This window comes from Rutidosis leptorrhynchoides, chromosome 4, assembly GCF_046630445.1.
Source record: "Rutidosis leptorrhynchoides isolate AG116_Rl617_1_P2 chromosome 4, CSIRO_AGI_Rlap_v1, whole genome shotgun sequence".
In the NCBI taxonomy this organism is placed as follows: Eukaryota; Viridiplantae; Streptophyta; class Magnoliopsida; order Asterales; family Asteraceae; genus Rutidosis; species Rutidosis leptorrhynchoides.
The window spans coordinates 471,598,391-471,609,669 of record NC_092336.1 but is presented as its reverse complement, the minus strand read 5'-3'; the positions used below and the strand labels follow the sequence as shown (position 1 = coordinate 471,609,669).

Below are 11,279 nucleotides of genomic sequence, written 5' to 3'. Positions count from 1 at the left end.
CGAACCTTTGACGGCCCCACACTAAGCAATCACACGGTCAACATGTGAGTGAAAAATTGCGTAACCCATTATTAAAAGGACATGAGGCTGAAATTGAAACCATAATCTTCGCTTTAAGTTACATGTCCCCCAATTAGCAGACTAGCTACCATCACGTAGACTAGCTAGCTGGACTAATGGGGGCTTATTTGGTGACATACCGTGTCACCGAAAACCATATCTTTCCACTTATTAGGAGGCCACCAAACCAAAGGATATATATCTACTAATCTTGTATTTCTTTGAGTCTAACATGCTCGGAAAGGTTGTATCAACTAGTCCTTTCATTTGAGAGTCAACGTGCCTCTTCGTTAATTGGTTCCACCTCTTGAAGAATCCTTAGCCGCCCTCGTTGAGAACATGGGCAAACTCCTCGCACAATTCCACACCGCCAACACTATACTTGAGTCTGTTTTGAAACATTTATCCACCCAAGGTGCCACCTCCAACTATCAACTTGAATATGTTTCCCAACAACTCGCCACCCAGTCTACTACCACCAACATTGTTACCGCCTTAACCAATATTGATAGCAGTGGAACCCTGAAACAGGACCCATGGTGATTGCCACCGTGCATGCAACATGCTATTCGTTACCCATGTATTAGATAGCAGCTAGTCACTTAGTCGCATGTTTCGTTTGTTCATAGTATAAATATGTACTCCGTAATTGTTTTGAATTTGATACTTAAATGACACTGTTTGTAATATAGGAATTATTTAATTTCTCTTTAGATCAAAAATCGAAAGTAATCGATTGAAAGTAATGAATCGAAAGTTACATCGGGGTTTATCTTTGTAGCACAAGTAAATTAGACATGAGATATAAGCGGTTTATTACTAAACTCTTCACAGTACGACAAATACGGTTTATGACATAAACAACCAAGTTCCCAAAGTACATATAAAGTAATGTTATGCATCAACACATCGATCCTTGACAGCATGATCGCTGCTTAGATAGGTTGATCTTGATGTTTTTCGTCGTTATCCATGTCCATATTACCACCATCCACTTTGGACAAAAAAAAAAACATAACGAAAGGTAAAAAAAAAAGCTTTCTTCGCAGTTCAAACATAGACGTTGAAAGACATATCAAAATTAGAGGTTAAGAGGTACCTTCTCCTTCGCCTGCAGGGGCATAAGCAGACCGCCTTGAATGAGATTGCTGTTGAGTTGGCTGAAATACAAATTGAATATGTGATCAATGTGTTAACTGATTAAAAGGATGATTATCATTTCGATAACGTGTTATTTACCTGTAATTTAGGGTCGGAGCGCTTCTAATGGTCCTTTGCTCTTCTGTGATCCCTATTGTTAAATAACCACTCTCTAATCACACACATAAAGTAAACTTCATGTATACTGAATTTTAGATAACTTTAGACAACAAATTAACTCAATCAATTACCTTTCCTAATGCCCAATCAGCAGAATCGAAGAAAGCTCGGTCATCGTCCTGTGCAAGATTGACCGAGAAACATCTCAATACCGAAACTTAATAACCCTATTTTTTTTATCCATATATATATGAACAATATAAAATAAAATGCAATTTCTACCTTTGAGATCAAAGGGTTTTTCTTTGGTAACAGACCTCCATCTTTTTTCTTGATTACTGCTTCCTGCACAAAACATATCATTGTCTCTTAGGATCTTACTATATATAGAAGGTTTCACATATTACATTATTAGCATTTTTTTTTTTTTTGCTTCCTGTTCAGATTAGCATTTTTTTTTTCTTGTGAATTAAGTACTAAACTTTAAATGATTAGCATATTTTACATGATTAGCATTTTTTCCTGGTGAATTAAGTACTAAACTTTTTTTGTTCGAGTATATACTTCCTGCTCCTTTGAAGGCATTGCGTTTCCATTGTTTGCATCAGACATTTTCTGCTTATCGCAACACCTATATAAAGAAAACAATCATTTAATATCATCATTTACTTTAAAATAAATATGAAACATGCTCAAATCGTCTATACCAGAACCTGTCGTATGAAAACATAGATCGATAAAACATTGTATGAAAATTATTAAATGAAGATCTATTTCTGATTCCTTCACTCACTCACTGGAATCTAGTTACACTTACCATGATCACAGATCCTTAATGCCAATCTTTAGCATTTTTAGACATGCTCATAATCTTTTATTAGAACAAAAACAAGATAACAATAATTCAATCTGAATTGAAACACACGAACGAAATTAAGCACATAGCACATAATTTGATCACATAGTGAATCAATCAATAGATTGCATTTTGTATGATATTAAGGATATTCAAACAAGCTGAGCTTCCATAGCCTAAAAAACATATCAATATATAAAAAGCTGTAACATCCAGATAATGTTTTCATAAATAGTTACACCCGGAAAAAGAAACATACTGAAATCTCAAAGTTCAATTTTTTAGGAGAAGGAAGTTGACAGTAATTCAAAATATGAAATTCCCACATCATTTGATTGCTAGCATTTGACAAGTTCATACATAAACAGAGCTATGCATTATTGAATACTCCGTATTTACTAATCAATTAGATAAATCTTGAAAATATCTATGATCTATCTATCTACTAGATTATGAGCCCGTGCGATGCATGGCTACTCAAAAAACCGTTATAGATCGACCTGCTGTTTTCGATAACTACATATTGATAACAAAACTATATTGATCACAACTTAAAGCATATTTAGACTAAGATAGATCGTTGATGTTTACATAGTAATAGTAAAAGTGAGATAAGTTTTTGTTTGACAAACTTTTCGGTATACACGTTCAATTTTTAATCTATATATTCAATATCTGTATTTATTTATTTTTATTCAATTTATTTTATTAAACCTCTTTTCAGTTAATGTTTTTTTACTAGTTTAATGACCCGTTAAATCACGGGTTTTATTAAAAACCACATGTTTCATGATCCAATCTTAACACAAATATCTTTTAAAGGTGGGGATCGAAAACTCACAGAAGGATATTGTATTAACATTAGTAATTCGATAAATTGTTATATATATCAGCTAACAATAATGTGTAAAGTTAGGCATACATTTGAATAAAGATAACTAAAACATGTACAAATTATACATTGGAAAATTCTTATATAGTAAATATATCTTGGTGTTGAGAGCGACTTCGTAAAATGACTAATAAGAAACCTAAATCGAAATTATCAACCAGTAAAAGTTCATCATCATAATCAAGCACTCTAGTATGAAGTACTAATATGCTATAACAAACCCATGAGTTTCAAACAAATAATGTTTGGACAAAAGAAACTCAAGTATAGCCCAAAGTATATTACAAAAATATCAACCCATTAAACCACAAGTTTGTTAAGAGAACATGTATATAAATTTAACGAATTATTCATAAAGGATTCATTTTGTAGGATGCATAAGATTGTCATTTTGGTACCACCAGTAAACATAAACTACATGAAGCATAAAGATCATATTAATATTGATGAGGATAATAAATTCTCTATCCCTACATATATTAACAATTTACATTGTTTAACTTCAACATCAAATTTGAGTTGAAAAAAATAGTACCCATGGAAAAAAAACTTCAAACACAAATAACAATTTAATGATTTGAATTGTGAAGTCTTGAGTCTCATCCATGTTCAAACTCAAACGACTTTGAGTGACTCAAAAACTGGAATAAAAAACTCAGCAGCCCACAACACCACCTCCAATGCTAATTTGAGTTTATAAGATCTTATGAAAGAAACACCATTGAAGCAGAAGACGAATATTGCATATATACAAAACAAAACGTTATATGTTATACTGCACATGCAAGTATTATTAATATAATAACAAATTTTACTTCAAATGCACATATAAATTCGAAAGCAAAGTAATTAACAATCTTTAAGCAAGTATTTTAACAATCATACATGTCCAGAATAATTATAAACCTCTTAAGAAGGGATGAAAACCCGATCTCCTAAAATGTTAGCCACTATAGGGAAGGTTAAAACCAAAATGATGTTAACTGATTAAGCACAATGATAACTAATTGACACTTCACCATCGATTAAACCGTAACCAAAGAACAAACTGGAAATTAAACAGTATACAACTAAATCGCATCTAACACGATGTTCAAAAAATATCTATTAATGAATAACATACCTTAAACTTATAACAAATAATATATAAATAATTTTCTCATTCCTTATATCCTTATACTAAAATACTACGGTAGAAATCAGTAACGTATGTGTTTGCAATTACCTAACATTGGATTGAGCCAAAGTTGAAACTTCCATCTAAGCCTTCGCAGCCGTCTCGGTCAATCGATGCAAAGTTTGCTTGTCTTTTAATAGATCGATGCCTCCATCTTTCTTGAAGCTTGCAGCAAGCCAATCAACAATTCTCTACAAATATGAATTCAATTATTAATCACGTTAGACTAAAAATAAAATAAATCCACCTCAATATTGGATAAAAAAACGACCCATACCTTGTCAGAATCATCACCACCAAGATGTGTATCTCCAGATGTAGACAACACCTCAAAGACTTCATCACCAACCTCAACAACTGCAAATCAATTATTATTAACGAAAGAAACTATTGAGAAAGAAGTAACAATACAACCCTAATTTCTCTATGTGGTTAAACTTCTTGAAGAAGCTTAAAATCCAATGATGAAGACAATATACAGAGTAATCTCAATAACAAAATCAATTAAAAATTAATAGGAGAAACCTGAATCGATTATTATAAAGCTTATTTTCACATGAATATTCCTGCAAATATAATAAATCATGAGAATAATTGCAAAATTTATATAAATTAGAAATACAAAGAATTAAGATTGATATAAATCGCTTGAGTTGATTTTAGAAGTTAGGGTTTAGAGCTGGTCAAATAAATATAAATACTCCGTATAATTACACACTTTTAATTATAATTAGTTTTCTAATTGTATAATTATGATTAATGACATCAGCTTAGTGGCTTATATTTTTTCTTTTTTCTTTTTAATTTTTTTTAACAAAGGAATTAGCTTAATAATGACATCATCATTATAGAATTTTAATAAAAACTATAGATTTATTTATTTGTTAATTATAGATTAATTGTAATTAGAAAATTTTAGGATTTGACATGTGTAAAATCCATTTGTCCTCATTCCCTATAATTACTCTCACGTTGACAACTATGCTTTAACACACTTTTTTTTATATAAGTATATAGATAATTAAATTCAAAGAACAAGAAAATAAATTTTATGGTTTGACTTTTTCTTCAACTTACCAGCAGAGTAGGATAAACTGATGGAAAGGAGTGTTAACTTGGAGAGCAGAGAATCAAGAATTCTGATTTTCTTCTTGTTATGCAGGGAGAAGATCAAGATTTCAAGACACATGTGTCACCAGTGGCGGATTTAGGAATTTTAGTCAGTGTCATTAGTTAAAAATTCAAAATATTTTTCAGTGGATAGCTTATTTCAATAGTATTACCATATTTCAGTAGTATTACCAAAACAAATGCTACAGTAGCCTATTTTGTCTTCTAGCTTTTTTTTAATTTTTTATTTGTTACGGTAACATTTTTTAGTTTTTTTTTCTTCGAGAATTTCAATTTAACTCAAGGTTCAATAAAGTCGGCTGACACGACTTCTAGTTTTCAGTGTGTATGCGAATGTGATATGATGAAAAATCGTGATGAAAAATCATCACGTATATTAGAAATTTAATTTCATAATATATGACCTGCAACAATTTCAAATGTACTTCCGTAACAGTTAGGAAATTATTGTTCTTTTGTGGATGTAGTTGATTTTTAGTAGTTTGTAGCTTAAAATCTAAAGCATGACATCTTTGTTTTCTATAAAATACATTTTGTAATCTTATTGTATGTTTCAAGTCAATATATCTTAGTTATATGGATTTTGTACGGATTATTTGTTTGCTTTAAAGTTAAAGTAACAATAACAATGGTTAATATGAAAAAATAAAATATTAAATAATGTTGGTTTTTTTTTTATAAAAAGTACGGAGTAATGAGTTTAAACAACTGACGTGGCTTCCTCCTAACCTTTCATTTCTTACAAATCCCCCACATATGTCTCCCCTCCCAACCCATCCTTCTGTTCATCTCTTTCACATACTACGTTAACCAAACCTCCATTAAAGTAAGATCTGAACTTTTCATTTTAGCTTCGCCCGACACCAGCCACCAGCTCCGTCCTTGGTGATCGCCCATGTGGCCCACCCTCAGTGTCACTAACTAAAAACCCAAAAAATTTAACACTACATCCCGTATTTCACTGGTGTCCCGTGCAACCACTGAACATATGGTAGATCCGCCCCTGGGTGTTACGGAGTAAGATTGAAGAGTTTTATTCCAAAGAAGTAAAACATAAAATAGATTTGTATTTGTATTGTATATAAAAATGAAGGAAAATGTTACACTATCCTTCCTTTAAACATATCATATATAATTTATTTCTATTTCTATTTTTATAATTTAAACTTGTCATGAATATAAATATAAATATTTTGTCTAATATACTAATTGAGCTACACCTTTTGATCGTATTTGCCCAAATAAACTTCCCAAACGACACCACAAGAAAAAAAAAACAATTTCACTCCTCAAACTTTGCCCAATATGTAGTTTCAGCCCTCGAAATAAGGGGTAAAACGTAAATTTAATATTTTAAGTAAAAACCCAAAACAAAGTTCACTCAATTTTTTAACGGGTCATATCTTACCGCTCGCTACGAGCTAAATTCTTTCGACACCACCGTTCAACTCGAAATAATTTTACGAACACAACACGACTAACTACACGCGAAACGGACACTTCTTAAAAAACGCTAAAACTTTTGGGTTATCTCTAATACATATAATAAACAACCCAAACTAACCACATCATACCGATGGTTTTGTTCCCTTTTTTACGCGATTTTTCTGCCATTAAAACGCAGTACATTAGGTATGCTAGGTACTAACCATGTGTTTTCATACACACCCGTAGCAACGCGTTTTAAACTCTGTAAATACATAACGTTACGTTATATAACAACCCTCATATTTCCATACCTGAATTGACTAATTTGACTATAGGGTTGTTATCCATACTTAATATATAATTAAATTTGACATTGATCAAATATTTATTTTTAATCGACACTTTTTGTTAACTAAAGTTTACACTAATTATATAAAATAACTTTAGTTAATATTAATATTAATGCGTATTATATTTAAAACTATATGAAACATAATTATTAATTAAATGATAAGTTATTTTAATCATTATATATATATTTTTAGCTTATAAAAAAAAGAGATTTTTTTATAAATTAAATAATGAGGCCATGAATTTTGACTAAATATTTTCAAAAACAAAAACTTATTAAAAACATTTTTAACATGTTTTTATTTTTTGTCAAAATTGGCACCTTTATTTTATTTATATTTTTTCTTTTCACCAACCATTTTTTTCCTATAAATACCCACTTCCATTTCATAAAAACTTGTATCAAATCTTTGAAAAAACTCTCTCACAAACTTGGGAAAGTACTTGAGGTATTTTCTATATTTTTTATCGAATTGCTTTTATTTTTTTTGTATATTCTTTAAAAATTCGAATTTAATATATATAAATTATTTTTACATGTTATAATTAGTATTATAAGTATTATGATGTATAAAAATAATTTTTATAATTTATGGAATATTATTTATAATTAAATACGAATTATGTAGTATTTAAACATAAAAACAATATAAAATTCGTAATAAAATATTAAACAGTAATAAAAATAATTATAATTTTTTTTTGAGATTAGTATACTTTTATAAACAAGCAAAAATTATAAAACTTAAATAAATGGGACGATTAGTATTTAAAAAGAATTTACTTTTGCATTATTCTAAACCGAGAGAAATAATAAAGAAAATACAAAATAAATACAAACGTGTATTAAATATTTTTATAAAATTTTTATATGATTAGTAGCATCACTATATACTTTAAAAAATATATATAAAAATTAATTTTAAATTATTTTTCCTATTTATTTAATTATAGGCCGATTACAATGGTTAAATAATTAGAAAACATTAAATAAATAATATTTTGATATAAAATTTGATTTAATAATTTTTATAACATTTTTACATAACATAGAACCTGTAAAAAATATAAAATTATTTATTTAGGTCGATTTAATATTTATTACCTAATTAAATTTGATTAATATAAACCGAGTATATATATAAAGAAAAGTGGGAAATAAATACAAAAAAATTGATAAAATTATTTTTATAAAATATCCTACTGAATTGTATAATTAACTAAGTTTATAAAAATTATAAATATAATATTTAATGAATTAATATTCGTATTAACTTATATTAGTATTATTTTCGATTAACATAAGTATATTACATATACTAAATTAATATTATTATTATAACTTACGGTTAATAACTAAGTATACTATATAATAAAGTATAATGCTGATAATGTAAGTTAATAACAATACATTATTAATAAAACTTATTTTATAACTATACTAATTTAATAATAATAACTTATAGTATATATAATATAAGATAATCAAATTGTTAATACATTAATAAATATAATATAACATATATAATAACATATAAACCTAAAGTAAAGGTTAATCAAAGATAATGTACAATTCATGTGAACTTCATCGCTACTCACGGTCGTAAGTGAATGATGTCTAGGTTGCCATTTATGGGTAAGCTTGTGGATCTCGAATGCCATGACTTAGATTCTGGTCAAGAGTCCTGGGCCCCCGGTTACATCTGGTCATTCCTGACTTATTTGATAGCAACGAAGTTTGAGTAAAGTTATACAACGTCTTGCTAAAGATTAACCCGAACTTTCTAAAATTGAAAAATTACTATAAGTGGAAACTTTCCATAAATAGTAACCTTCCGAAAATGGAAATTCTTTAGTGAACCATTACTATCAATATAGTACTATATACTATTGTCTGTTAGGCAATGTCTGATCATACGTTCTATCTTTAGGTTGAGATCTCGGTCACGTCCTTCCGTTCAATTCTTTCATGGAATACTCTTTTGTGCTACTAAGGTGAACTTCATAGCCCCACTTTTTACTGTTTCATAACTGTTTTATAACTTTTGGGGTGAGACACATGCTTGCTTTATAACTATTTTACACTTAGACACAAGTACTAAATTGTTAACTATGCTGTCATGCTTTGATTCATGCTAAATCCCTACCGTAATATCGTCAATTGCTACGTTTAAATGCAAACTTAATTATTGTGAGTAGGCCTATTGAGAGTAACGTCTCTAACCATTCGACCGTTGGTCTTTGGTTACATAATAATGATTCCACGACACTGACAGTACAAGGTGTCATAGGGTAAACTTGTTTAGTAGCGATATTACAAAATGCAGCAACACTTTTAGATTGATATTTCTATATCAATCAACTTTAAACTAAATCTTGTGGTCTAAAACTTTGGATATTATTTATAAACATGTGAATTTCACTCAACCTTTTTGGTTGACACTTTAAGCATGTTTTGTCTCAGGTGATGATTGAGCTAGCTGTTTGCAACTTTGTGATGATAGATTTGATGCTTGCATGGAGTCCACATCGCATATTATATTTTAGTTCATAAACATTTATATTACGTTTTAATAATAATGTAAACATGTATTACTGCTTCCGCTGTTTTATTAACAAAGGTTTTATTTAAAAAGTCTCATATAGAGTCGTTCTCGTTTATACAACTGTGTTATGATATGATTGGTCACAATTACCCCTGGTCCATTTTGGGGGGTGTGACAGATTGGTATCAGAGCTGGTATAACGCCGTCCATGTGTGGCGGGTTAGTCGTAAAGGAGGTTCTCACAGTGTTACCTGTGACGAAGCATTGGCTCTTACTCCTTGCGATCCCTTACGAGGGTTGGCAGTAGCCGAGAGGCAGGCCCTAAAATCAGTGTCTGAGGTACACTCAGTGGTCACCAGGCGGTTAGCTGGGAAGGCACTGGGTGGGACGGTGGTTGTCCCCAACTGTATTTCAGATTGGTATCAGAGCAGTGTTGTTGTAGAGAACCAGGATTGCATTTTAAGTGTGTCTTATACAATTAGGTACCTTAGCAATGTAGGACTACAACTTTCCTTGACTATAGTGCCTTTAATTGTTGCCTTTAATTGTTAAATGCTACACTATACTTTAGAAACTTTATTTATCTTAGAATGCCAAGTCAATCTAAGAACTCTGTTCACTTTCTAAGTACTATCCAATTACGCCACCGCGTTTAAATGCGACACTACGATTTCTGAAATTCTTGACATTCCTAAGTCATCTATCATGGTTTGTGTATTACATATGTATTACATGAAATATTATCCATGAATTTTAAAACTCCTATATTTGTTACTATTCATACTCAAACGTATATAACTCCCTGTTATATCACGTACCTATATGCCTTATGCCTTTATGCATCGGTTTGCGAATCAGAAAATGTTATTGAGTTATCGAGAATCTCAAAGACATTACAATGTCATCACTATTTATATTCATTACTTTCTTTGCTTTCTTGTTGTTTTGATCATTGAATTTTCCTGACGGATGACGTCTACGAAACTATAGAATAGAAAGCGTTTGGATTACTGATTTAAAGAATCCTATAGCTCAAGCCCCTGGACCTGAATAGGACATTACGAATTGAAAATCTTTAATCAAAAGATTATCAGATTAAATACTTATCATCTAGACACGTCATACTACCATTATTAGAGTATAGACACATCATATCTTATTATATCTTATCGTATCTATCCCAATAATCTTTGTCTAACACTTTTTCTAAATTTCCTCCGTAAATTACGAAAATCTTTTTGCTACATATACATATTCAAGGAGATGAATATATCATCCAGTATTCAACACTAATCTCATATCAAACCCTAAATCAAATCACATAATATGGATTTCTCAACCGATTCCTCGAGCTCCAATGGCAGCATAACCGGAACAAACGAACCAATCAGCCATCATCTATTTTGGATGAATTGGGGATGGGTTCGTAGTAAACTTAATCAATGGAGACAAGAAGAAGGTAATCCCTTCCACCAACCGAATTCACCTCTTGGTGAAGAACCTGAAGCACTTACCGCGAACCCGTTCGGAACACTATTTTCACCCTCATTTCCAGGATATCCAGTCACGAATATATAA

General features: G+C 30.4%; 1 long non-coding RNA gene across 2 annotated transcripts; it reads right to left on the bottom strand.

Moving 5' to 3' along the window:
• Positions 1-830: 830 nt before the first annotated feature.
• LOC139845226 (uncharacterized) lies at positions 831-2,510 on the bottom strand. Of its 2 annotated transcripts, XR_011758250.1 has the most exons (6): positions 2,436-2,510; positions 1,603-1,951; positions 1,452-1,499; positions 1,300-1,372; positions 1,160-1,220; positions 831-1,054 (listed from the first exon to the last, which is right to left on the bottom strand). It is a non-coding gene; the product is annotated as an uncharacterized lncRNA (long non-coding RNA). The 2 variants fall into 2 exon arrangements; XR_011758249.1 differs by having other exon boundaries at positions 1,160-1,372.
• Positions 2,511-11,279: the final 8,769 nt, after the last annotated feature.